Source organism: Mauremys reevesii, linkage group 9, assembly GCF_016161935.1.
Source record: "Mauremys reevesii isolate NIE-2019 linkage group 9, ASM1616193v1, whole genome shotgun sequence".
In the NCBI taxonomy this organism is placed as follows: Eukaryota; Metazoa; Chordata; order Testudines; family Geoemydidae; genus Mauremys; species Mauremys reevesii.
In genome coordinates this window covers 64036868-64059770 of record NC_052631.1, presented here as the reverse complement: position 1 = coordinate 64059770, position 22903 = coordinate 64036868, and the positions used below count along the sequence as shown (strand labels likewise).

Here is a 22903-nt window from a genome sequence, read left to right as displayed (position 1 = left end):
ATGGGCAGAAATGTCTATTCACTGATACTAGTAACTTACCATGTTACACACAAAACCTCCTAACTTTGGGCCTCATTCAAAGCCCACTGAAGTCAATGAAGAGAGTCCCATTGAACATAACGGCCATACTCGGTCAGATCAAAGGACCATCTAGCTCAGTGTCCTGTCTTCTGACAGTGGCCAATGCCAGGTGCCCCACAGGAAATGAACAGAACAGGTAATCATCAAGTGATCCATCCCGTCACTCATTCCCAGCTTCTGGCAAACTGAGGCTAGGGACCCCATCCCTGACCATCCTGGCTAAGAGCCATTGACGGACCTATCCTCCATGAACTTATCTAGTTATTTTTTAAACCCTGTTGTAGTCTTGGCCTTTACAACATCCTCTGGCAAGGAGTTCCACAGACTGACTATGTGTTGCGTGAATAGATACTTCCTTTTGTTTTATGCCTGCTGTCTATTAATTTCATTTGATGATCCCTAGTTCTTGTGTTATGAGAAGGAGTAAATAACACTCCCTTATTTACTTTCTCCACACCAGTCATGATTATAGACGTCTAATTATATACCCTTAGTTGTCTTTTACAAGCTGAAAAGTCCCAGTCTTATTAATCTCCCCTCATACGGAAGCTGTTCCATACACCTAATCATTTTTGCTGCCCTTTTCTGAACCTTTTCCAAATCCAATATATCTTTTTTGACCACGTCTGCATGGAGTATTCAAGATGTGGGTGTAACATGGATTTATATAACGGCTATATGATATTTTCTGTCATTGACGTCAAAGGGGTGAAAAACATGCCCCTAGAGAGGCTATTTTAAGAAGGTTGGGGCGGGGGGTACTGATTAGTGTGGGCATGTGTGGAGCAGAAAATAGTAATGGATGAAGAAATAGGCATGACCCTAGAACGGTCCCTTTATAGTGGCCACTGAGGTACGTCTACCCAGCAAGCAGCAGCAAGTCTCAGAGCCTGGGTTGACAGAAAATCGTTGCCCAGACATTGTGGCTTAGGCAGAAGCTCTGACTCTCAAGCCTATGGAGGAAGGTGGGCTCCAGTCCAAGCTGCCATTTGTTGCTCAAGTCTGTCGACCCAGGCTCCGAGCCTCACTGCTGTGGGCTTTGTAAACATACCGTGACTTAGCTACGTGGCATTGATGAATCAGGCACATAACATTTACTTCTAACTTAAATTTAAAAAACAAAGCTCACAGTGAATGGCTGAATATCATCACTGTTGATGCAGGAAAGGCCCTTGGATGTTATCTGCTCCAGCTCCCAGTATCTACTTCCTGTTATGCTATTAGCTGCCTCCTTTTGACCTTCTCCATTCCGCCCTCCTATCTCCCCTCCACACACACACAGTGTATTTGCTTCGAAAGAGCTCATGAGAGTAGCAGATGTTCCCCTCTCTAATGTCGTTACTGTTTACAGGATGTGATAGCCGTTTATGATTTAACAGCTTGGAAGCTTTTTCTTGGACATTTTCCATTTAACTCTCCAAGCACTGAGGAGAATTGTACTAACTAAATCATATCCCCTCAATTCCACAATCCTCAACTGCTAATGCCTGATTTACCCTTCCTGCAAGTGACCCAGCTCCACTAAGCCCCCTTATCCATCCGCAAACCTTCTGGAAAGTTCTCCAACCAGATATACCTGGTTTCCTCATTTTCTCCAGCACCCTCCTTTCGTTGCCCAACCACTTCCTAGCAGCCAGTTTTGGTCTAACTGGTCTTTGCCCTCCAGTCCCCAAATTTCACTCTTAGATTCTCTGGCATTGGGAAGAGTTGACCATCTATTTCCATTTCCCTTCTGGTTTACACTCACTAATGTATCTTGTCTTAAATTAAATGTTAAACTCTTTGGAACAGGGGCTGTCCTTTTAACTCTGTTTGTACAGAGCCTATCACAATAGGGTTTTATCTTGCTCCTGCAAGTGGACAAAAAAGCAAAAGAAATATTAGGTTATATAAAGAACATGATATATAACAATACTAAAAATGCCATTATATATATGTCATTATATATTAAATGACATTATAAATTGCTGGGGCGCTTTCACCTGGAATACTGCAGGTTAGAGACTGCATTAGCATTACTCTCACTGACTGCTTGTGTAACCACCCACACACGGGACAGAGGCAAGTGGGACCCCATCTCCTTCATAAAACAGGAATGCAACATCTCCTTATCATGCACCTGTTGTCGGAAATGACACAGGTTGATATCTGAGAGGGTCAAATGTTTTTGTGTAAAAAATTTTTTCTGATGAAAAATATCCTTTTAAAAAATTGAATCCTTTCTTTTTTTCTGATTTCTCAGTGAAATTTTTAAAAAATCATTTTGACTGAGTGGGACTCAAAACATTTTTTTTCATTTTTTTTCTCCCTTCCCTCTTTCTTACCCCTTCCCTCCCCCCTCTTGTCCACTGAAGAAAATCATAGAAGTGTAGGACTGAAGGGGACCTCGAGAGATCATCTAGTCCAGTCCCCTGCCCTCAAGGAAGGACTAAGTAATAGCTAACCCATTCCTGACAGTTGTTTGTCTAACCTGATCTTAAAAACCTCCAGTGACAGATTCCACAAACTCCCTAGGCACTTTTTTCCAGTGTTTAACAACCCTGACGGTTAGGAAGTTTTTTCCTAATATTCAACCTAAACCACCGTTGCTGCAATTTAAGCCCATTGCTTCTTGTCCTATTCTCAAAGGAGAAAGAAAACAATTGTTTACCCTCCTCGTAACAACCTTTGATTCGAAAATGTATGTCCCCCCTCAGTCTTCTCTTCTCCAAACTAAACAAACAATTGTTTCAATCTTCCCTCATAGGTCATGTTTTCTAGTCCTTTAATCATTTTTGTTGCTCTTCTCTGGACTTTGTCCACATCTTTCCTGAAATGTGGAGCCTAGAACTGGACACAAAACTCAAGTTGAGGTTTTATCAGCGTGGAGTGGAAGAATTACTTCTCAAGTCTTGCTTACAACACTCCTGCTAATACCTCCTAGAAGGATTTTTTTGTTTGTTTGTTTGTAACAGTCTGACACTGGCTTGTATTTAGCTTGCGATCCACTATGAACCCCAGATTCCTTTCTGCAATACTCCATCCTAGGCAGTTATTTCCCATTTTGTGTGTGCGCGCAACTAACTGTTCCTTCCTAAGTGGGGTACTTTACATTTATCATTGATTTCATTCTGCTTATTTCAGATCATTTCTTCAGTTGTCCGGATCATTTTGAATTTTAATTGTATCCTCCAAACCATTTGCAACTCCTCCCAGCTTGGTATCATCCGCAAACCTTGTAAATGTACTCTCTATGCCGGGGTGGGCAAATTATGGCTAGTGGACCACATCCGGCCTGCCAGCCAATTTAATCTGGCCCTCGAGCTCCCACTGGGGAGCAGGGTCTGGAGCTTTCCCTGCTCCTGCACTCCAGCCGGGGAGTGGGGTCAGGAGCCGCTCTGCACGTGTGCGCCATGGGCCCCGGAAGCAGCAGCATGTCTCCCTTCCTGCTCCTACATGTAGGAGCAGCCAGGGGGATCTTAACACTGCCTCCACCCCAAGAACCACCCTTGGAGCTCCCATTGGTTGGGAACTGCAGCCAATGGGAGCTGCAGGGGCAGTGTCTGTGGACAGGGCAGTATACAGAGCCGCTGGGCCATGTCTCTGCGTAGGAGCCGGAGGGCAGACATGATGCTGTTTACAAGAGCTGCTTAAAGTAAATGCCGCCCGGGGCCTACACCTCTGGGCCCCTCTTGCACCCCAACCCCCTGCCCCAGCCCTGATCTCCCTCCCACCCTCCGAACCCCTTGATCCCAGCTCAGAGCACCCTCCTGCACCCTCATCCCCAGCCCCAGCCCCACCCCAGAGCCCGCACCTCCAGCTGGAGCCCTCACCCCACCCTTACTCAACCTCCTGCCCCAGCCCAGAGCCCCCTCCTGCACCCTGAACTTCTCATTTCTGGCCGCACCCCCAGCCAGAACCCTCACCCCCACCCCAATGTCATGAGCATACATGGTCTGCCATAGAATTTGCATACCTAGATGTAGCCCTCAGGCCAAAAATTTTGCCCACCCTCGCTCTATGCCATTATCTAAATCACTGATGAAGATATTGAACAGAACTGGACCCAGGACTGATCCTTGCTGGATCCCACTCAATACGCCCGTCCAGCTTGACTGTGAACCACTGATAACTACTCTCTGGGAACAGTTCTCCAACCAGTTATTTACTCACCTTATAGTAGCTCCAACTAGGCTATATTTCCCTAGTTTGTTTATGAGTAAGTCATGCAAGATAGTATGAAAAGCACTGGTGGGCAACCTGTGGCTTGCACACAGCCTGTCAGGATAATCCATTGGTGGGCCGCCAGACAGTTTGTTTTCATTTGCATGGCCGCCTGCAGCTCCCAGTGGCTGCAGTTTGTGGTTCCTGGACAATGGGAGCTGTGGGAAGCGGCGTGGGTCACAGGGACGTACTGGCCACTGCTTCCCGCAGCTCCCATTGGCCATGAATGGCGAACCGTGGCCACTGAGGGCTGCGGGCAGCCCTGCAATTGTAAACAAACTGTCAGGTTGCCCACACTGATCAAAAGCATGACTAAAGTCAAGATATATCACGTCTACCGCTTCCACAAGGCTTGTTACCCTGGCAAAGAAAGCTAGCAGGTTCCTTTGACATAATTTGTTGTTGACAATTCCATGCCGACTGTTACTTATCACCTAATTATCTTCTAGGTGTTTACAAATTGATTGCTTGATTTGCTGCATTATCTTTCTGGCTACTAAGTTCAGCTGACTAGTCTGTAATTCCTTGGGTTGTCCTTATTCCTTTTTCTATAGATTGGCACTATATTTGCCATCTTCCAGTCCTCTGGAATTTCTACAATTTTCCATGTTCACTATGTTAGATGTCCGATCGCTAACCTTTCTGGTGAAAACTGAATCAAAGTAGGTATTTAGCTCTTCTGCCATTTCCACATTTTCTCTTATTGTCTTTCCCCACTCACTGAGTAATGGGCTACCCTATCCTTGGTATTCCTCTTGCTTCAAATGTATTTGTAGAATGTTTTCCTGTTACCTTTATGTCTCTAGTTTATTTAATCTCGTTTTGTGCTTTGGCTTTTCTAAATGTGTCCCTACATGCTTGTGGGGGGGTTATATTCATTTTTGGTAATTTGATCTAGTTTCCATTTTTTGTAGGACTCCTTTTTGATTTTCAGATCATGAAGATCTCCTGATTAAGACAGAGTGGTCTCTTGCCATGCTTCCTATTTTTCCTGTGCAGTAGGATTGTTTGCTCTTGGGCCCCTAATAATGGATATCGGAAAAACTGCCGCCTCTCTCAAGCTGTTTTTCACTTTAGACTTGCTTCTCATGGGATCTTACCTACCAACTCCCTGAATTTGCTAAAATCTACATTCTTGAAATCCATTATCTTTATTCTGCTGTTTTCTCTCTTACTATTCCTTGGAATAAGGAACTCTTATCATTTCGTAATCACATTCACCCAAGCTGCCTTCCACTTTCAAATCTTCAACTAGTTCCTTCCTATTTGTCAAAAATCAAATCTAGAACCGCCTCTCCCCTAGTTGCTTTCTCCGCCTTCTGAAATAAACGAATCTTCTATGCATTCCAAGAACTTGTTGGATAATCTGTGCCCTACTGTACTATCTTCCAACAGATGTTTGGGTAGCTGAAGTCCACTATCACCACCAAGTCCTGTGCTTTGGATGATTTTGTTAGTTGTTTAAAAAAAAAAAACCTAATCCATCTCTGGGGGAGAAAAGGAAAGATACCGTGGGGAGGGTGTGCAAATTCCAAACATGTTTCATTTCAGTTTGCATCATATTTTTAAATAAGCCTTTTGATAGAAAAATTGAAACATTTTGAGAGAGTTTTTTAACAAAGTAAAACCAGTTTTGTTTCCTTTGAAAATATTCACTGAAAAGAATTGCCTCCCCCCCCCCCACCAGCTCTACTATTGAACTTTAGTGCCATTATAATACATTTCTCTCCTAGACTGCGCAGCCCTGAGTCTGCTCACTATTCACACTTCAAACACAGCCTAAAATTTGTGAAATGCTCCCAGGCTTACAACTGAGTGGTGCAGACTCCTTCTCTGCTTATGCTTAAATCAAGATGATCTATTATGTACTGGGACTACAATCTAAATAATTTTTCCCAGCTATTGAGGAGCAATAGAGCTGCATGTAATGCACATGCTTTGATAATGTCTTCAAAAGTGCAGTCAGTGTTATTGTTAAAGCATTTATTTTGCATTATTTAGAAAGTGAAAATAATCCAGGAAAGCTGAAAATAAATTTTACAGAAACTATACAGTACAGCTTTGCAACAGCACAAAGAAGAAGAACAGTAATGCTAGTAAGAATTTTATGTTACAAAGGAAAAGCAGAGATAGTTCCACTTACCAGCAGTTGCCAGTGGGAGCTCACCCAGATCTCTTTATATCGGGAACTAACAGCATCTGAAAACTGCAAAGGAGACTGACCATGTGACTTTTTTCCCCTGTCACTCCTCTCTCTAACAGTCATGTTTGCCTGATTGGTTATTTTGAACAACTTGAATAAATACAAGCCACAACAAGCAGATACCTGATCCCCACAGTCAGTGTTCGTAACAGGAAAGCAAAATATGTGAGCATTCAGTTCAAGGAAACTGACTCAAGACTCCTTTGTGCATTAACTGCCAGACATTGTGTGACATTTTAAGCAAAGTATCCAATACATTAATTTGCATATTAGCAAATGTGCAAATTACCCTATACTTCATTTTAAAATGTTTTATGGCTAGAAATGGAGGTTAATGGACTGGGACAATGGAAACAAAAGTGTAGTTCTGGGTGGAGGCAAGGTGTGTGAGGGTCATGTACCCTTCCCCCAGTTTTATGCCTTCCATTTAGCAACAGCTTCAGAGGTTTTCAAGATGGGGTGCACCTCCCTCAAGGAGCTTGGAGGAATGTTGGGGGGCTTTTGGTGGAGGGGGAGAAAGAGCAGTGATGCCACGCAGCTCAGGTCAGTTCCACATGGTAGGGCTCGGGGAGGGAGCACCACCTCCACCCCCAACTCATGTCAGCGGGCTACCCAGCCTGTCTGGGTTGGGAGAAACTTTCTGAGCTGAGCCCCCCTCCACCCCCTCCTTGGAGTTACAGTTTTTGGTTGAGTCAGGGGGTGGAGGTGGCACTCTCTCCCCAAGCCCCGTGGCATTGCTTCTCCCCACCTCCAAACATGCTTCTGTGCTCCTCTAGAGGGCACACACCCCCAGTTTGAAGAGCTCTGTTCTAGATTCAGAGGCAATGCCTGGGGTCATCATGTCCCCCCCACACCTTTAAATTGTGCCCCCCACAACTACCAACAGTTACACATTGCCTCTGGGTCTAGGTGATAGGTCAAGCAGATAATAGAGATTGCCTGTGCAAGGACACCAAGCAGAGACCTGTGCATGATGCCCACTGCTCTAAGTGCCATGCTCCACAGGGAAATTCTGTCTGGATGCAGGAACAACCAACGCAAGGAATACAGGCAGAGGAAGCCTTGCAATGAATGAGTTTCCTCTTCCTAGCCTCTTACACAGACAGTTTGGCCAAGGCCAGGAAGAGATTTACACAGATCGCATGGGACATTGTGGAGTGAACAAAAGGAAAAGAGTGTGGGAGGAGGAGTGCAGCTAGAACTTCAATAAGAGGTTCTGGAGGAGCTGAAGTAGGGGCTGCAACCTACTATGCACCAAGAACTTCATCCTCTAGAGAGAGGACCGGCCCTAAAACCTTCCAGTCTTGCCAACCTTGTGGAATGGCTGGAATGGAAGCAAAGATTTTCTTAAGCATTGTGAGAGGGCTTGACTCACCACTGTGGCACCTCCTGCTGGCTGTCCTGGGGATTAACTCTGTATGCCAGTATGATTTCCTCTGGTCTTGCCACTGTCATTTCTGCTCCAGGGACCCATGTTACTCCCAGGACCGCAGAATCCTCTTCATTACACAGCACACCAGCTGTGCCACACTCTGTGTTCCCCCCTTCTAGGGGACAGTACCGCCATTCTTCACTGCAGCCACTTCCTCAGAGTCAAATAGGAGTGTGCGGGGGGAGACCTGGGCCCTGCCCACTCCTCTGGGTCTCAGCCACTCTAGATGGCCACCACCTGCTGCATCTCCTCTGAAAACCTCCCTGGGCTACTTCCCTGCAGCCCCAGAACCCCCCTTGCTCTTGCTTTACGGCCTCAGCCTGCAGATCCCTGCAACCCACCAGGAACTGCCTTTAGCTCCCTGGGTCTCTGCCTGCAGAACTGTTAAGTCCCAGGTGCTTACTGCCCTCTACCTGCAAGGCAGCCAGTCCTCCTCCCTCTTCAAGCTCCAGGCAGTGACTGAAGTTGCTCTGTACTGCAGCTCTTCTTATATGCGCCTGCCCAGCCTTGATTGGCTGCTCCTATAAGCCCTTCTGTGATTGGCTGCCTCCTGCGCAGCCTCCCTAGGGCTCTATTAACCCCTTATGGGCCAGTGTGGGGCATCATCAGAGGCATCTACACAGCTGAGCAAACAGGTAGGAGACAGGCAAATACGTTCACTCATCTATGACATGGGAAGCGAAATGCAGCATGTTTTAGCTCCTTCTCTTTCACCAACATTGACAATGAGAAGGATTAGGATGAAGTTCTCCAGTAAAACTACTACAGCATGAATGGTAGTGTTAGTATAGTTCAAATTTCAAAATAGTTCTGTTACAATCCCATTTTTTCACTCTTCTCTTCCTAGCACTGTTGTCCTACCCTCTGTTTTACAGAGAAACTTCCAGTCAAACAAGGGTAAATCATAGACTATTAGGGTTGGAAGGGACCTCAAGAGATCATCTAGTCCAATGCCCTGCTCAAAGCAGGACCAATCCCCAAGTCCCTAAATGGCTCCCTCTAGGACTGAACTCACAATGCTAGGTTTAGCAGGCCAATGCTCAAACCACTGAGCTATCCCTCGCCCCCCCCAAAAAAAGGTCATCAAGTCCAGCCCCCTGCCTTCACTAGCAGGACCATGAGCTGGCAGAACTGTATCTTCACATCCTGGAAACCCACTCTCTCACTGGCTGGTGTTACCAGCTTTGCCTGTTACTTTGGGGTATGCTAATTTATTAGGGTTACTCTTCTGGGTGGGAGGGGTGGAATTTCTGTAATTCCATCAATGTACTAGCAGCAAAGAGTCCTGTGGCATCTTATAGACTAACAGATGTATTGGAACATGAGTTTTTGTGGGTGAATACTCACTTCGACGGATGCATGTAGTGGAAATTTCCAGAGGCAGGTATATATATGCAAGCAAGAAGCAGGCTAGAGATAACGAGGTTAGTTCAATCAGGGAGGATGAGGCCCTCTTCTAGGAGTTGAGGTGTGAAAACCAAGGGAGGAGAAACTGCTTTTGTAGTTGGCTAGCCATTCACAGTCTTTGTTTAATCCTGAGTTGATGGTGTCAAATTTGCAGATGAACTGAAGCTCAGCAGTTTCTCTTTGAAGTCTGGTCCTGAAGTTTTTTTGCTGCAGGATGGCTACCTTTAAATCTGCTATTGTGTGTCCAGGGAGATTGAAGTGTTCTCCTACAGGTTTTTGTATATTGCCATTCCTAATATCTGAATTGTGTCCATTTATCCTTTTCTATAGGGACTGTCCAGTTTGGCTGATGTACATAGCAGAGAGGCATTGCTGGCATATGATGGCGTATATTACATTGATGGACGTGCAGGTGAATGAACCGGTGATGATGTGGCTGATCTGGTTAGGTCCTGTGATGGTGTCGCTGGTGTAGATATGTGGGCAGAGTTGGCATCGAGGTTTGTTGCATGGATTGGTTCCTGAGTTAGAGTTACTATGGTGCAGTGTGCAGTTACTGGCAAGAATATGCTTCAGGTTGGCAGGTTGTCTGTGGGCAAGGACTGGCCTGCCACCCAAGGCCTGTGAAAGTGAGGGATCATTGTCCAGGTTGGGTTGTAGATCCCTAATGATGCGTTGGAGGGGTTTTAGCTGGGGACTGTATGTGATGGCCAGTGGAGTTCTGTTGGTTTCTTTCTTGGGTTTGTCTTGCAGTAGGAGGCGTCTGGGTACACATCTGGCTCTGTTGATCTGTTTCCTTATTTCCTCGTGCGGGTATTGTAGTTTTGAGAATGCTTGGTGAAGATTTTGTAGGTGTTGGTCTCTGTCTGAGGGGTTGGAGCAGATGCGGTTGTACCTCAGTGCTTGGCTGTAGACAATGGATCGTGTGGTGTGCTTGGGTTGGAAGCTAGAGGCATGAAGGTAGGCATAGAGGTTGGTAGGTTTTCGGTATAGAGTGAGAGAGAGAGAAGAAACCAGCTTAATCATTAAAGTTATTTCTTGCCAGGTAATAACCATACAAGGAGATCCAAAGAAACAAAACAGTTATAATATTAAATCTAACCTAAATTTGATTATAGAAGTCAGGTTTAAAAAACTATAACTGACCACACAAATCAGGGTCAGAAGGCTGTACCTAGAGAGAGAGAGAGCTGGGTTCTCACCACTCCGTGAAGCTTGAATCAATCAGAGGTCCCAGGTGGTGGTGGTAGCTGAGGGTCCACAGTGCTGGAGACAGGCAGAGCCCCCAGCACGATCAATCAGGAGAAGATGAAGTCCCAATGGAACTGATGATCAGAACACTTACTTGAGTGTGGATAGTGGTTTTTGTAGAGAAACAACACTGGTTCAAGGGAGAACACTAGATTTGTTAATGTGTAAACTGATGGCTCAAGGGAGTATACCAAAGTTGTTTTGTTCAGGCTAGACAATGGGAGCTGGTCATTCCTGGCTATAGGCGGTGTTCCTTCCCAGGGAGGTCACAATGCAATTAGGGAGCTTCATTATTTTGGATACCAATAAAGGATTGATTACTATAATTGGCCTGATAACTACTGAGCTGGGTGCGTGCAGGCGCGGGTTCATTAACGTCTGGAGCAGCGATCCCCCATGATGCAGTGCTTCCCTGCTTTTCTGGTCCCAGAGTTCCATGTGGTTCTTGCCTTGGAATCTTTGTTCTCCATTCTGTATTCTAATGACGATGCCTCCTTGTCCCATCTTCGATGCAAATAAGGCTAGGGGAGTTTCCTTAATCCTGTCATCCTTATCCCAGGGGTTTAGGTGTGTCTCCCATTGTCTTTTCATTGCTTTTTGTAAGTCTTTCTTCTGATCGGTTTTGGTTCAAGCAGAGGCTGCAGAGGGCTGGGGTGGGGGAGGTATTTTGTGAGTCATACAAGGTGGATACTGCGCCCTGGTTCCCCAAGAACACAGAGCTGTTAGGTAACACTGGATTTTGTAAAGGTTCAATAGTTAAATAAATCAGCAAAAGATTCATATTTGATCTTCCATGACAAAAGCCATTCCACTAGACCTGGGGTGCCAAACATATGACCCCCAGGCCAGATCAGGGCATTGTGATGTATTTAGGTGACTTATATGACATATTTAGATCATGAAGAACCTAAGTTTTCATTTAAAAATAAAAGTAAGTGTCTAGCCCTCCTGGCTGCACACAGAACCTTCCAAATGTGACCTGAGCATAAAGTGATGGCATGTCTGCCGGGGTCTGCAGACAGTCTGAAACAATGACTCAGAGGAGTTTACCCCTTGATCGCATTGCAAGCCTCTCTCTTATGTCAGGGTGTAATATAAAGTCCTGAATTTATATCCTGGCCCATGAACCAAAATTAAACATGGAATCCAGCTCTCTTTCTAGTGAATTTAACATTGCTGCATTAAACTCTGAAAGGGCTACCATAACAGTATTTTTGGACCATAGGAGAATGGCTGGTCTGCATTCATATTATGTGACTCTAAAAAATTCTCAGAAAAAATAAACTTGGTAGTTAGCCAAGTTTGAAGTTGAGATGGGTCAGGGGGTGAGGGGCAAGAGAGAGACAGAGACAACCTCAAACCACTGAACCTTGTGGGTTTGAAAATCCAGATCTCTATTTTGTGGCTTGACCCCATTTCGGCTGTACACAAAAAGCAATTTTTCTTTGCAAAAATATATGTGCTATGGGTCTTGTCAACTTTTATCCTACCTCCCTGAATAAAACAACATGGCTATAGGAAAAGAAACTGATGAAAAAGATTCTCTCATGCCTTGCAACAGCATTCATTGTCCCATAGAGGGAGCTCGTAACCAAGTTACAAATTGAATCTTGTCCCAGGTATTTTATTTCACAGCTATAGATAACTTTAGTGTGGTCAGGGGCGGCTCCAGGCACCAGCACGCCAAGTGCGTGCCTGGGGCGGCAAGCCACGGGGGGGGGGGGGGGCGTTCTGCCAGTTGCCGCGAGGGCGGCAGGTTGCCTTTGGCGGCTTGCCTGCGGAGGGTCCGCTGGTCCCGCGGCTTCGGCGGACCTCCCGCAGGCATGCAGCCGAATCCGCGGAACCGGGGACCTCCCGCAGGCAAGCCGCTGAAGGCAGCCTGCCTGCCGTGCTTGGGGCAGCAAAATACCTAGAGCCGCCCCTGTGCCAAAGTGACCATTTTGGGCTGCTGTGGGCTCATGCTACGCAGGGTGGGTGTGCCTATGCAAACAAGATCAGCCCCTCAAGTTCCTTTCCACACTAGCCACAATTCACCACCAGATGTCAGGGTAGGGCTCATCCTGACTCTGCTTACACCATTCTTAGCAAACAGAAGTCTAAAGTGACCATTGGTCAACTTACATTTCAGTTGCACACTAATCAAATACAATGCAACTGCTTAGAACAGAGCCTTAAACACATACATACAATTCCCTTCTCATGTGCTGCAACAACATGAATTACTACCATTTAGGGTTGCCAACTTTCTACTTGCATAGAACCAAACACCGCTGCCCTGCCCTGCTCTGTCCCTCCACCAAGGCCCCTCCCCTGCCCTGCCACTTTTCTGAGGCTCCGCCTCTGCTCACTCCATCCCCCCCTCCCTCTGTCAATTGCTCTTCCCACCCTCACTCACTTGCTCATTTTTACTGGCCTGGCTGACGAAGTTGGGTTGTGGGAAGGGGTGAGGGATGCGGGGTCTGTGATGGGGCCAGAAATGAGGAGTTCAGGCTGTAGGAGAAGGCTCCAGCCTGAGGCAGTGGGTTGGAATGCAAGAGGGGGTGAGGGCTCCGGCTGGGGATGCAGACTCTGGGGTGGGGTTAGGGATGAGGGGTTTGGGCTGCAGGAGGGGGCTCCAGGCTGGGAGGTGGCACCAGGGTTCAGAGTATGGGAGGGGGCTCCAGGCTGAGGCAAGGGGTTGAGATGTGTGAGGGGGTACAGGCTCTGGGATGGGGGTATGGGGTCTGGGGTGGGGCTATATATGAGGGGTTCTGGGTGCAGAAGGGGGCTCTGGGCTGGGGTACAGGGTTAGGGTGCAGGAGGGGGTGAGAGTGCTGGCTGGAGGTGCGGGCTCTGGTATGGGGCTGAGGATGAGGGGTTTGGGGTGTAGGAGGCTGCTCTGAACTGGAATCGAGGGGTTCAGAGGGCAGGAGGTTGATCAGAGCTGGGGCAGGGGGTTGGGGCATGGGAGGGGGTGAGGGGTGCAGGCTCCGGGTGGCGCTTACCTCAAACAACTCCTGGAAGCAGTGACATGTCCTCCCTCTGGCTCTTATGAGGAGGTGCAGCCAGGGGCCTCTGTGCACTGCCCTGTCTGCAGGTGCTGCCCCTGCAGCTGCCATTGGCTAGGAACCGCAGAGCCAGTGCTTAGGACGGGGGCAGTGCGTGGAGCCTCCTGGCTGCTCCAATGTGTAGGAGCCAGAGGGGGGACATGCCACTGCTTCTGGGAGCCGCTCAGAGCCATGGCAGGCAGGGAGCCTGCCTTAGCTCTGCTGTGCTGCTGACCGGACTCCTAATTGCCTGGTCAGTGGTGCTGACCGGAGCTGCCAGGGTCCCTTTTTTACCGGGCATTCCGATCGAAATCCGGACACCTGGCAACTCTACTACCATTGCACAACACAACTTTTCAGTGATCTAGTTCAATACATAGTTCATAGACAGCTGTAAACAGAGCTGTAAACAGGGGAGTTTCAGTGGGAGTTCTGTTGGAGGAGCAGGTTTTTGTATTTTGTGTATTGTATTTTGTAGTTTGTATGTGTGGAGGCTGGTAGGGGCAGTGTGCTGGGAGAGAAGCTGAGCCCTGATTAGGGGGCGGGGCTTCTCTGCTTAGGGGTCCTATAAAGGTAGCCAGCCAGCCAGTCAGGCAGTGGCATAGACAGCTGCAGTGGCACAGCAGCCAGCAAACAGAGCTGTAAACAGGGGAGTTTCAGTGGGAGTTTACAGGGGGAGTTTGTAGGGGAGACTTAGAGACCTAGGCAGAGGAACTGACAGGCTAGCGAAGAGAGTCAGTGGTGGTCTGCCGGTGTTCTGGTGCCTGTTGGGGGTTTGTTTTGGTTTGTGTTTCCTGGACTAACAGGTTTTAGGTGGGAAGGCTATGACTGATAGAGAGGCAGCAGTGAAAGACACAATGAGGATGACCGGATGTGGAAGCTGTGGCATGTACATGATCCTGGAGGGGGTACCTGAAAAGAGTTTTGTCTGAATGAAGTGCCGCCTGATAGAGCTGATGGAAGAAAAGATCCGAGGACTGGAGATGCAGGTGGAAACTCTGGTTGAGTTTAGAAGGAGGTTCGAGCAGATGATGGAGCAAAGACATGAGGAGGCTGAAGGGATAAGCTCAGACTTGCAGATGGAAGCAGGACCAATGAATTCTGAGGAGAGACTGCTGGGTGAGGAAAGTGGACGGTGGAAGCATGTGACTAAGAGAACCAGGCAGAGGAAAAGACGGGCCAGTGAAGGAGAAATAGAGCTCAGGAACAGGTTTGCAGAGTTGGAAAATGAAGAAGGGGCACAGCAGGTGTTCGCTGAAGGTGAGAGGGCAAGGAAGGAGAGAAGAGCAGTCAATCCTACAGGAAGAGGGGAAGAGTCAATGGAGACAACACCAAATATGAGTCCCAGGAGGCTATGGGATGGGTTGCAGAGGATTGCAAGGGTGAATAGGAATCGAAAGGACTTGCAGCCAGTGAGAGCAGGGGATAGACCGGAAAACCACACTGTCACCAGGAAAAGGCAGGTCTATGTGATTGGGGACTCCTTAGTGAGAAGAATAGACAGGTCTGTAACTAGAGCTGATCCGGAGAACAGAAGGTTGTGCTGTTTGCCGGGTGCTAAGATAAGGGATGTGGACCTGAGGCTGAAAAGAATCCTAACCGGAGTGGGAAATAATCCTTTGATTGTCCTTCATGTAGGAACGAATGATACGGCTAGATTCTCGCTGGAACTTATCAAGGGAGACTATGCCAGACTGGGGAAGACGCTTAAGGAAATCGAGGCTCAGGTGATCTTCAGTGGGATTTTGCCTGTTCCTAGAGAAGGGCGACAAAGGTGTGACAAGATTATGGGGATCAACAGATGGCTCAGGCAGTGGTGCTATAAGGAGGGCTTTGGGATGTACAGCTACTGGGAAGCATTCATGGACAGAGGACTGTTCTCTCGGGATGGACTTCACCTGAGTAAGGAGGGAAATAGACTTCTAGGATGGAGGCTGGCACAACTGATTAAGAGAGCTTTAAACTAGGAATTTGGGGGAGATGGTTGGGAGATGTCCAGGTAATCTCCATGCTGGAATTTAACATTGAGAGGGAAGAAAACAAAGTAAGAGAGGATATAGCTGTGGGCAGAAGAATGGACATAAGGAGGAAGGGTAGTGTAGATACCAGTCTAATAGGTGATACTGATGGTAGAATGTCTGTTCCTAACCGGGTAAAGAATGTCAGTGAAGCCAAATGGCAAAAATTAAGATGTCTGTACACTAATGCGAGGCGCCTAGGTAACAAAATGGAGGAACTAAAGCTACTGGTGCAGGAAGTGAAACCAGATATTATAGGGATAACAGAAACATGGCGGAATAGTAGTCATGACTGGAGTACAGGTATTGAAGGCTATATGCTGTTTAGGAAAGACAGAAGTAAAGGCAAAAGTGGTGGAGTAGCATTGTATGTCAATGATGAGGTTAACTGTAAAGAAATAAGAAGTGATGGAATGGATAAGACAGAGTCTGTCTGGGCAAAAATCAAATTGGGAAAGAAAGCTACTAGAGCCTCCCCTGAGTTAGTGCTTGGGGTGTGCTACAGACCGCCAGGATCTGATTTGGATATGGATAGAGACCTCTTTAATGTTTTTAATGAAGTAAACACTAATGGGAATTGTGTCATCGTGGGAGACTTTAACTTCCCAGATATAGACTGGAGGACAAGTGCTAGTAACAATAATAGGGCTCAGATTTTTCTGGCTGTGATAGCTGATGGATTTCTTCACCAAGTAGTTGAAGACCAGCAAGAAGGGATGCCATTTTAGATTTGGTTTTGGTGAGTAGTGAGGACCTCATAGAAGAAATGGTTGTAGGGGACAACCTTGGTTTGAGTGATCATGAGCTAATTCAGTTCAAACTAGATGGAAGGATAAACAAAAATAGATCTGGGTAGGGTTTTTTATTTCAAAAGGGCTAACTTTAAAGAATTAAGGAAATTAGTTAGGGAAGTGGATTGGACTGAAGAACCTGTGGATCTAAAGGCAGAGGAGGCCTGGAATTACTTCAAGTCAAAGCTGCAGAAACTATCAGAAGCCTGCATCCCAAGGAAGGGGGAAAAAATCATAGGCAGGAATTGTAGACCAAGCTGGATGAGCAAGCATCTCAGAGAGGTGATTTAGATAAAGCAGAAAGCCTACAAGGAGTGGAAGATGGGTGGGATTAGCAAGGAAAGCTACCTTATTGAGGTCAGAACATGTAGGGATGAAGTGAGAAAGGCTAAAAGCCATGTAGAGTTGGAGCTTGCAAAGGGAATTAAAACCAATAGTAAAAGGTTCTATAGCCATATAAATAAGAAGAAAACAAAGAAAGAAGAAGTGGGACCGCTAAACATTGAGGATGGGATGGAGGTTAAGGATAATCTAGGCCTGGCCCAATATCTAAATAAATACTTTGCGTCAGTCTTTAATAAGGCTAATGAGGAGCTTAGGGATAATGGTAGGATGACAAATGGGAATGAGGATATGGAGGTAGATATTACCACATCCGAGGTAGAAGCCAAACTCGAACAGTTTAATGGGACAAAATTGGAGGGCCCAGATAATCTTCATCCAAGAATATTAAAGGAACTGGCGCATGAAATTGCAAGCCCGTTAGCAAGAATTTTTAATGAATCAGTAAACTCAGGGGTTGTACCATACGACTGGAGAATTGCTAACATAGTTTCTATTTTTAAGAAAGGGAAAAAAGGTGATCCGAGTAACTATAGGCCTGTTAGTTTGACATCTGTAGTATGTAAGGTCTTGGAAAAATTTTTGAAGGAGAAAGTAGTTAAGGACATTGAGGTCAATGGTAATTGGGACAAAATACAACATGGTTTCACACAAGGTAGATCTTGCCAAACCAACCTGATCTCCTTCTTTGAGAAGGTAACAGATTTTTTAGATAAAGGAAATGCAGTGGATCTAATTTACATCGATTTCAGTAAGGCATTTGACACGGTTCCACATGAGGAATTATTAGTTAAATTGGAAAAGATGGAGATCAATATGAAAATTGAAAGGTGGATAAGGAACTGCTTAAAGTACGGGTCGTACTGAAAGGTGAACTGTCAAGCTGGAAGGAGGTTACTAGTGGAGTTCCTCAGGGATCAGTTTTGGGGCCAATCTTATTTAACTTTTTATTACTGACCTTGGCACAAAAAGTGGGAATGTGCTAATAAAGTTTGTGGATGACACAAAGCTGAGAGGTATTGCTAACACAGAGAAGGACCGGGATATCATAGAGGAAGATCTGGATGACCTTGTGAACTGGAGTAATAGTAATAGGATGAAATTTAATAGTGAAAAGTGCAAGGTCATGCATTTAGGGATTAATAACAGGAATTTTAGTTATAAATTGGGGATACATCAGTTGGAAGTAACAGAGGAGGAGAAAGTCATCCAGTGATCAACCAATACTCCGAGGTCTATGAGCCGCCAATGTGATATGGCCGTTAAAAAAGCTAATGCAGTTTTAGAATGCATCAGGCGAGATATTTCCAGCAAAGATAAGGAGGTCTTAGTACCATTATACAAGGCACTGGTGAGACCTCATCTGGAATACTGTGTGCAGTTCTGGTCTCCCATGTTTAAGAAGGATGAATTCAAACTGGAACAGGTTCAGAGACGGGCTACTAGGATGATCCGAGGAATGGAAAACCTGTCTTATGAAAGGAGACTGAAAGAGCTTGGTTTGTTTAGCCTAACCAGAAGAAGGTTGAGGGGGGGATATGATTGCTCATTATAAATATATCAGAGGGATAAATATTAGGGAGGGAGAGGAATTATTTAAGCTTAGTACCAATGTGGACACAAGAACAAATGGATATAAACTGGACACTAGGAAGTTTAGACTTGAGATTAAAGGAAGGTTTCTAACCATTAGAGGAGTGAAGTTCTGGAACAGCCTTCCAAGAAGAGTAGTGGGAGCAAAAGACATATCTGGCTTTAAGACTAAGCTTGATAAGTTTATGGAGGGGATGGTATGATGGGATAGCCTAATTTTGGCAATTAATTTGGCAATTGATCTTTGATTATCAGCAGGTAAGTATGCCCAGTGGTCTGTGATGGGATGTTAGATGGAATGGGATCTGAGTTACTACAGAGAATTCTTTCCTGGGTGCTGGCTGGTGAGTCTTGCCCACATGCTCAGGGTTTAACTGATCGCCATATTTGGGGTCGGGAAGGAATTTTCCTCCAGGGCAGGTTGGCAGAGGCCCTGGAGGTTTTTTGCCTTCCTCTGCAGCATGGGGCACAGGTCACTTGCTGGAGGATTCTCTGCAGCTTGAGGTCTTCAAAGCACAATTTGAGAACTTCAATAACTCAGACATAGGTTAGGGGTTTGTTATAGAAATGGATGGGTGAGATTGTGTGGCCTGCATTGTGCAGGAGGTCAGACTAGGTGATCATAATGGTCCCTTCTGATCTCAAAGTCTATGCGTCTAATACACTTCTGTCACAATCACTGAACATCTACATTAAATTCTCAAACAGTAACTAAGCTTCTAACAGTGTGGTAACAGAGATAACTATACTTACTTTCTAAAATAGTTTCCCCCCTCCAAAAAAAAAAGCAGCAAAAGTGCTAATTTCTTCCTATTTAGCTCAGTCGCCATGGCTATCCACCCTCAGCTGTCTAATAATTATAGCTGAATATGCTGCAAGGGTACTGGTCATTTCAAGAGACCTTAAACTATTAAACCCCAGTGTGCTGAGCAGAGCTGGTTGATCTATTTGCTACAAAGAACATTTGTTAAGAATATGATCTCCATTTTGGTTAGCAAATCATTTGTGAACTATTTCTGATTTCTGCATATTCATTATTTGTAGTATTCACCAAATAGTTTCTATGAAAAATTTTCATCCTATTGATTACTTGCAAATTGTTCAATTAATATATCTGGCATTCAGCCTGGGTGTGGTATGAGTGGTTGCCTAAGTTGCATGGTATTGTTGCTGTCAGGGTTCCCTCCCCACTCTAAAGTACAGATGTGGGAACCTGCATGAAAGACCCCCTAAGCTTATTTCTACCAGCTTAGGTTAAAACTTCCCCAAGGCACAAATTCCTTCCTTGCCCTTGGTATTCCTGCCACCACCAAGTGATTTAAACAAACATTCAGGGAGGGCCAAATGGAGCCCTACCTCCTGCAAAATATCCCCCCAAACCCCTACACCCCGTTTCCTGGGGAGGCTTGAGAATAATATCCTAACCAATTGGTTACAAAGTGAGCACAGATCAAACCCCCTGGGTCTTTAAGACACTGAAAAACAATCAGTTTCTTAAAAGAAGTTTATTTAAAAAAACATAAAAGAATCACCTCTATAAGATCAGGATGGAAGATAACTTTACAGAGTAACAAAAAGATTCCAGACACAGAGGATTCCCCCCTAAGCAAAACTTTAAAATTACAGAAGAGGGATAAACCTCCCTCTTAGCACAGGGAAAATTCACAAGCTAAAACAAAAGATAATCTAATGTATTTCCTTGCTATTACTTACTATTTCTGTAATATTAGATGCTTCGTTCACATATGGCTTAGAGAGATGTATTTTCCCTGCCCTGTCTCCTCATTGACCCGGAGAGAACAAAGGAACATGAAAACAAAAACCTTCCCCCACAGATTTGAAAGTATCTTCTCCCTTTATTGGTCCTTTTGGTCAGATGCCAACCAGGTTATCTGAGCTTCTTAACTCTTTACAGGTAAAGGAGCGATTAACCCTTTACAGGGTAAGGAGGGATTTTATGCTACCCTTAGCTGTATGTTTATGACAGTTGCTGTTCTGACTTGATGATTGAAAGGTTTTAAAATTAACTTCTGTAACAGGCTTTTGGATGAATAATCATGGGGACTAAATTTTGGGAAACTCCTGGCACTTGCAAGCATTGTCAGAAATTCCCAGCAGTCAAATAAATATTTGCAAGTGGTGGATAACAGGACCTCTCAAATCACACTGAACTGAATTAGGCAACGCAATTTGCTAATCAGTGTGTTTGGTTTTTATGCCTTTCTATTTAAGGATTTGACCAGCTTTGCACCTAGTGCACTCAGCAGACACTTCAGACTGGAGAGAATGTTTGCTTCAGAAAATATTAAGGTTAGTCAACAAATATGTTTCTGTACTTTAAAAAGAGAGAATAAAAAAGAGCAAAAAAGTAAATGCTCTACTTGACCTCATTACATGCACATATACCTGTATTCTATGCTGAAAAGCCGACCCATTACCACATTTGCTATGTCTACTAGCTGCTACTTGTGTGTGGGCTGAATTTGTGGCATCTTTTACTACCACAACATATTTGCTGCTGCTGCTTTGAACTGCTCTCTGCATGTTAGTCACCTTCAGCCTGCTGCCCCAGAACTTGTATCTGTGTAGCTGAATTTACTGCTTTGTACAACTGTAATTACCTACAGAAATGTACGTGGGTTTTAAAGGCACAAGGTACAAATTTCAGGGACAGATGGTGGATGTTAACTCTATTCAAAATGATTAGATCAGAATGAGAGGAATTGACAGAGAAATGGAAGTCCATTTCCATGCTCCCCTTTGCTCACTGAAAGCAGCCCTATTTGACTGGCCTAGTCCCTTGCTAGGAAAGAAGGCTCAACCAAGTAGCAATCTGCAGTATGAGGCAATATGGCCCAGAATGAAATTGTGATTATTTTCATGAAGTTTCACAGATTATGGGTGTATTTTCCACACAGCCCTAGCTGACATCCAACTAGCTGGCCTCAGCGTGGGATGAGACAAGAAAATGTGACAGAACATGAGTTCTGAAACTCTTAACTATGATAGCTTGGAGTTAATCCCTTTGTTATCCTCAGTGCTATTTATTGCAATATTACAAATGTAATATGTTCAGAGGGAGAGAATATCCATTATCTTCCCTTCATACGGGCTCTTCATCAGAGTCTTGTCTACAATACGTTACTTGTAATGTCCACTGAGTGCAGTGACTACAGCATTCACTATATGCAGACATTTTTACTACCTTCTCTGAGCAGGTTTAGATTACATAATTGGAAAAAATGCATGTGCCATCTCCAAACCGCCCACCTCTGCTATTGCCACCAGTCAGTCTGCATCTGTTGGGAATAATTATGGGTAAGACAAAAACTCAAATGTAGACACAAGCTAGATGTGAACTAGTGGGGGGATAAAACCCATTTTTCCACCAATACTAAACAAAGGCTAAACTTTGACTTCGCTGTTCCTGGTGGGATATTTGGAGGTTTAAGGTTATATTCTGCTCTCAGTACTCTGGAGGAATGCCATGGAAGTAAATGGAATTACACTAAAGTATGTAAGAACAGAACTGGACTTGAATCTGTTACTGCAATAATAACGTAGGTTTGTGTGTTGGATAATAGAATAGGTTTCTTGTGGTCCCCAGCATGATGCAATACAAATTCATTGTGTAAAAGAACAGGCTTGTCACATAGCTATGTCCATTGGCCATGGTAGTGACAAAGATTGGGTTAGGTGATAAGAGGGCTTTCTCTCTGTTTCAAACACCTGGTGGTCACAGCTCAGTGAAAACACAAGGAGAGAGAGCCCCATCTTTTCTCAGTCTTAAGACCAGTGAAGCAGGAAGCTGGAGCCACTGCAGCTAAAGCAGAGTTATCACTGTGGTTAGCATGAGCTTTTGAAGGGCTGTGTGTCTGAGTGAGGGGGGCAAACATGTTGTCTACAGAGGGTTGTCTCGTATATACAGAATTCCACAGGAAATATTTACTGTCTTTAATATTCGGTACACTGAATTATATTTAAATTGTTGTGTTCCCTATGTCCTTTCTGGTGATATGGAGGTTCCTCTTGGGACAATTAGAAGGCTCTGTGCATGGGTTGATGTTGCACCATTTCATTCACCTCAGGCAACTAAGAGTTTTTGCTTGAGTCTTGAAGTAACTGGGGCCAAATTCCACTGTCAGTTAGAACTTGCAAGCTTGTTGAAGCCTATAGGGCAGCACTCGTTAACTGATAGGAGAATTTGCTCCTCTAATTGAACCTGGTCAGTTCTATTTATAAATAATTTCTCCTTCTCCTTCCTATCAGTTTCTTGTCATCTGACATTACCAATTATAGACACCAATGGCTAAGGAAAATTACAAATATGGTTTCAGCTCCATGTGCATGAGGCTATTGACTGGTAGTTAGATGGGTGGATGGATGGACAGAATATCCATTATCCTCTCCCAAAAGTGCTCTCATATTTAAACATTCTTACTGTATTTATTGGAAGCAGGACTGATAGAAATTCTTAGAAACCTGGGGTTTGACTGTTTCTTATAGTGACTTCTGAATATTTATTTGGGCCCAGAGAGATATTGAAGTTAACACCT

The 22903-nt window shown here is 45.0% G+C and overlaps 2 protein-coding genes across 9 annotated transcripts in view; one reads left to right on the top strand and one right to left on the bottom strand.

Moving 5' to 3' along the window:
* Positions 1-6560, bottom strand: part of LOC120371879 (natural killer cell receptor 2B4-like) — a 38126-nt gene extending 31566 nt beyond the window's left edge. For all 7 annotated transcript variants that reach the window (XM_039488283.1, XM_039488285.1, XM_039488282.1 and 4 more), the window contains exon 1: positions 6428-6560. The gene's annotated coding sequence lies outside the window, so the exon portion shown is untranslated. The remainder of the gene's footprint in view (positions 1-6427) is intronic.
* Positions 6561-20624: 14064 nt separating this feature from the next.
* Positions 20625-22903, top strand: part of LOC120372517 (hepatocyte cell adhesion molecule-like) — a 28519-nt gene continuing 26240 nt past the window's right edge. For both annotated transcript variants that reach the window (XM_039489707.1, XM_039489706.1), the window contains exon 1: positions 20625-20657. The gene's annotated coding sequence lies outside the window, so the exon portion shown is untranslated. The remainder of the gene's footprint in view (positions 20658-22903) is intronic.